General features: G+C 40.3%; 1 pseudogene; it reads left to right on the forward strand.

The window, feature by feature from the left end:
* Window positions 1-233: 233 nt before the first annotated feature.
* On the forward strand, window positions 234-5525 carry LOC148297500 (uncharacterized; annotated as a pseudogene).
* Window positions 5526-5797: the final 272 nt, after the last annotated feature.

The raw sequence follows: 5797 nt of genomic DNA on the forward strand, positions 1-5797 counted from the left end.
TTAAACTTTTTCTGATTTTCAATTTTCGTCCAAATAAAAAAAAAATTAAAAAAAAAAATTATAATTGACTTGTTTCGTTTCTGTTTCAGATTTTGCAAACTGCATGGTTCAGACTAGATCAAAAACTGCACAGATTGCACAATTTGATCCAGAACCAGAACGCACACTACACAGACAGCGCAGAGAAATTAATTGGGCGTGGGACTATTCACTACAGGACATATTTTTGCAGGATTTGTTTGCTAATTTTGTGGACAACAAGGTTAAAATGGCATTGGCAATACCTGCAGCAGGCAGACCACTCAGAGAGTCGTTGGCTGCCCTTGCAAATGATGTTCCTAATTGCATAGTCTATCCTGAACAAGAAGAGGGTGATTCGTTCAAAATCAGGCACCACATGCTTGAGATTTTACCAACATTCCGTGGGCTACCTAATGAAGATGCGAACATACATATTGCAAAATTCATTGTGGGTTGCAAAAACATTTTGATTAAGGGTTTTTCTGCTGAAGCTATTAAGTTACGTCTTTTCCCATTCACTTTGAAGGATAAGGCAGAAACTTGGTTATTCACTCTACCAGCAAATAGCATCACTACTTGGCAACAATTACATAAAAATTTCTGAACAAGTATTATCCAGCATCCAAGACCTTGAATTACAAGCGGGAAATCATGACATTCACTCAGAAGCCTAATGAAGAATTTCATGAAGCGTGGGAAAGATATACAGAGATGTACGTTAAGTGTCCACATGCTAATATTGATGCTGATACACAGATGAATATTTTCTTTGATGGGCTCAATCCTACATCAAAAAGTCATGTGAACGCATCGGCTGGGGGTTCATTGTCAAACAAATCAGCAAGAGAGGCTTTTGAATTATTTGAGATGATGGCCACATAATCTCAGCAATGGGCAGTAGAACATTCACAGAAGAGGGGAATCTTTGAGTTATCAGCAGGTTCGCCTAACATGTCTGCACAAATGGCACAAATGGAGAAGAAAATGGATGCAAAATTTGACACTATTTTGCAACAGATAGCAAATTCCACATAGCAACAGCCACCTGCAGCAACAGTTTGCAGCATTTGTAGCATGACAACACACGATATATTTGGATGCCTGCATAGAGAATCCTACCCAGAACTTGTTGAGCAACATGTTAATATGATGAACAGCTATCAAAGGCCTAGGAATGATGCATATGCAACTCAGTACAATCTAGGATGGAGGGATCACCCTAATTTCAAATGGAGTGACAATCAAAATAATGCAAAACTGTTCCAGCAAGCACAAAGACCTTTTGTATCATCAAAACCGACTGTGGATGATCAGCTTGCTAAATTAGCAGCAACAACTCAATCATTCATAGAGGGCAGCAACCAAAGATTCCAAAATGTTGAAGCATCAATTAAAAGTTTAGAGCAACAGTTTGGACAGCTAGCTGCACAGATTTCAGAGAGAGAAAAGGGCAAATTTCCTAGTCAAACAGTGCCTAATCCAAGAGGACGTGAAGATTGCAATGCTGTTCGGACTTTACGATGTGGAAGGAGCTATGACAATCGTGAAAATAGCATTGAAAAGGAACATATAGCAGTGGAGGATCATGCAGAAAATTTTGCAGCAACAGAACCTGCCAAAATTGCAGAAAAACATAATCTGGCAGATCCCGAAACTATCCCAAAACAGGTTTTACAGCGTGTCTATGACCCTCCACTGCCCTATCCTGAACGTCTAATTCCTAAGGCAAGAGATCAACAGCTCAAGGACTTTATGCAGACATTATCCAACGTTCAAATCAACATTCCATTGCTGGAAGCTATCAAGAAAATTCCATCTTATGCCAAATTTTTAAAAGAAGTTTGAAGTAGCAAAAAGAAGCTTGCAGATTTGGAAAAAGTCGTTTTGACAGAACAGTGCAGCGCAGTTTTGCTACACAAATTGCCACCCAAGAAAAAAGATCCAGGGAGTTTTAATATTTCTTGTACTATTGGAAATTCTAATTTTAAAAGTGCTTTAATTGATTTGGGTGCAAGTGTTAATTTGATGCCTTTTTCTGTTTTTCAACGATTGGGACAAGGAGATTTAAAGCCTACATCAATGATACTTCAACTAGCTGACCGTTCAATCAGTTATCCTAGAGGTGTTATTGAAGATCTAATTATTAAGGTTGATAATGTTTACCTACCAGCAGACTTTGTGGTGTTAGACATGGACGAAGACCTTCAAACACCTATTATTTTGGGGAGACCATTTATGGCAACAGCTAGGACTCTAATTGATGTGGAAGCTGGGACATTGACCTTACGAGTTCAAGACCAATCTGTGGTGTTTAATTTGTTTGAGGCTGAAAAACGTCCTAATGAACAGCAAGAGTGTTTGCGGATTGATGTGGTAGACAATATGATTCAAGACAGTTTTTATGCTAATTCATATACAGATCAGTTGCTGCGTGTTTTACAAGGGGAACTTGGGACAGATTATGAAGATGAAGAAGTTTTTGAGTACATTCACGCATTGGACAGTTTACCCAAACTGCCGCCAAGGTTCCGAAATGTTTACGAGAGCTTAGGGGAGCCTAAACAGCCCCTTAAACCCTCCAGACAGCAGCCACCAAAATTGGAGCTGAAGCCTTTACCTGAACATCTAAAATATGCACATTTAGGAGCTGCAGAGACACTGCCAGTTATTATTGCAGCAGATTTAACTCCCACTGAGGAAGATAAATTGCTTCGTGTGTTGAGAAAGTATCAAGATGCATTGGGATGGACAATTGCAGATATCAAGAGTATTAGCCCAGCAGTATGTATGCACAGAATTTTAATGGAAGACGACGTGAAGCCAACAGTTGATGCTCAACGTCGCCTTAACCCAATTATGAAAGAGGTGGTCAGAACAGAGGTTATGAAACTACTTGATGCAGGCATGATTTATCCAATTTCTGACAGTAAATGGGTTAGCCCTACACAAGTTGTGCCTAAGCGGACCGGTATTACAGTGGTGAAAAATGATAATAACGAGTTAGTTCCTACACGCTTGACTACAGGTTGGAGAATGTGTGTAGACTACCGGAAGCTTAACGCAGGGACAAGAAAAGACCATTTTCCATTGCCTTTCATTGACCAGATGTTGGAAAGGTTGGCTGGGCGTGCATTTTATTGTTTTCTTGATGGGTATTCTGGGTATAATCAGATTCCAATTGCACCAGAGGATCAAGAGAAAACCACTTTCACTTGTCCATTTGGTACTTATGCTTATTGGAGGATGCCATTTGGGTTATGTAATGCACCCACCACATTTCAACGGTGCATGATGAACATATTTTCAGGTTTGGTTGAAAAGATTGTTGAGGTATTCATGGATGATTTCTCAGTTTTTGGGGATAGTTTTGATCTTTGTCTACACAATTTATCTCAAGTTCTTGAACGATGCCAAGAATCAAACTTAGTATTAAATTGGGAGAAGTGTCATTTCATGGTTAATCAAGGCATTGTTTTGGGACATCTAGTTTCAAATAAAGGAATTGAAGTTGACAAGGCAAAGATTGATGTTATTGCAAAGCTGCCGCCCCCTACATCCGTAAAAGGTGTGAGGTCTTTCTTAGGACATGCCGGTTTTTATCGTCGGTTCATCAAGGATTTCTCCAAACTTAGCCGACCTTTGTGCAATTTATTGGCTAAGGACACACCATTTCATTTCAATGCGGCCTGTTTAGAAGCGTTCAACAAGTTGAAATCACTCCTAACTTCAGCACCCATCATTGCTGCACCAGATTGGGATTTACCATTCGAATTAATGTGTGATGCATCAGATTATGCTGTAGGGGCAGTTTTAGGGCAGTGTAAAGATAAGCTTCCCCATGTCATTTACTATGCAAGTCGTACTCTCAATGATGCACAACTTAACTACGCAACTACAGAGAAGGAATTGTTGGCAATTGTGTTCGCATTAGAGAAGTTTCGGTCCTATTTGGTGGGAGCTAAGGTGATTGTTTATACTGATCATGCTGCTTTAAAATACTTGCTGTCTAAGAAGGATGCAAAGCCTAGGTTGATTCGTTGGGTTCTTTTACTTCAAGAATTTGACCTAGAGATTAAAGACAAGAAGGGTAGCGAGAATGTTGTGGCTGACCATTTATCTAGATTAATTATTCCAGCACCTATGGAGGCAGATTCTCTACCATTGAGTGAAAGTTTCCAAGATGAACAGCTATTTGCTATCCAAATTGACACACCTTGGTTTGCAGATATTGTCAATTATTTGGCTAAGGGTGTGGTGCATCCGGATTTTTCTTACCAGCAGAAAAATAAGTTTTTATCTGATGTAAAGCACTACTTTTGGGATGAACCCTACTTATACAAGTATTGTCTAGATCAGATTATTCGCAGGTGTATTCCAGAGGCTGAACAGGGCAGTGTCTTAAAGTTTGCTCATCATTATGCATGTGGGGGACATTTTGGGCAGAAACGGACAGCAGAGAAAATCCTACAAAGTGGGTTGTTTTGGCCAACACTTTTTAAAGATTCACAAAATTGGTGCAAGGCTTGTGATAGGTGTCAAAGGGTCGGCAACCAGTCCAGAAGGAATGAGATGCCCCAGCAAAGTATCTTGATTGTTGAACTATTTGATGTTTGGGGTATTGATTTCATGGGACCATTCCCATCTTCTTACGGAAATCAATACATTTTAGTGGCTGTGGAATATGTTTCAAAGTGGGTCGAGGCCATTGCAGCACCAACTAATCAAGGATCAGTGGTCCTGAAGTTCCTCCAAAGGGTTATATTTCCACGTTTTGGGATTCCACGCGTTATTCTTAGCAATGGGGGGAAGCATTTTATTAATAAACCATTTGCTAATCTACTGGCAAAATATGGGATTAATCATCGTGTGGCTACACCTTATCACCCACAGACATCTGGTCAAGTTGAAGTTCAAACAGAGAAATCAAGCGTATTTTGGAGAAAACAGTGGGTTCTACACGCAAGGATTGGAGTTTAAAATTAAATGATGCTTTGTGGGCGTACAGGACAGCTTATAAGACTCCTATTGGGATGTCACCATTTCGACTTGTTTGTGGGAAGGCTTGTCATCTACCTATGGAGCTGGAGCATAAAGCTTACTGGGCCATTAAAGAGTTAAATTTTGCATATGACTCAGCTGGGGAAAAGCGGCAATTGCAGCTGAATGAACTAGAGGAAATTCGTCAAGGTGCTTATGACAGTTCTCGCATCTACAAGGAAAGAACTCAGGCATTTCATGACAGTCAAATTTTATGGAAGGAATTTCAGCCAGGGCAAAAGGTTCTGTTATTCAGTTCAAGGCTCAAGTTATTTCCAGGGAAACTAAAATCTCGCTGGACTGGACCCTACCTGGTGACTCAAGTTTTTTCTCATGGGGCAGTTGAAATAACTAATGAGGCTAAAGGCAACACATTCAAGGTGAATGGTCACAGGCTGAAACCCTATGTGGAGACACCTTTTGACACTGCAAACGAGTCTTTAACTCTGAAGGAACCAGAGATTTGACCACCGGGCTTCTGCAATGTCTAGCTACAGACTTAAAATAAAGCGCTTATTGGGAGGCAACCCAATTTTCTAAACTCCCTGAAGAACTTCAACAGTGGGAAGGTGAAGCCCATGGAGAAATAAAAGGGATGGAAGGTGATGATCCTAGCATCTGGATCATTCACATCCACACAAGGCGCATCGTCGACTGAAGACTTCACCAGCTTGACATGCATGTCATCAAGAATGTCAGAAGCATAAATGGCCCACCACTTCTGGAACTAAGCTTTAGA

The sequence above is a fragment of the Prunus avium genome, chromosome 1 (assembly GCF_965620075.1).
Source record: "Prunus avium chromosome 1, drPruAviu1.hap1.1, whole genome shotgun sequence".
NCBI lineage: Eukaryota > Viridiplantae > Streptophyta > Magnoliopsida > Rosales > Rosaceae > Prunus > Prunus avium.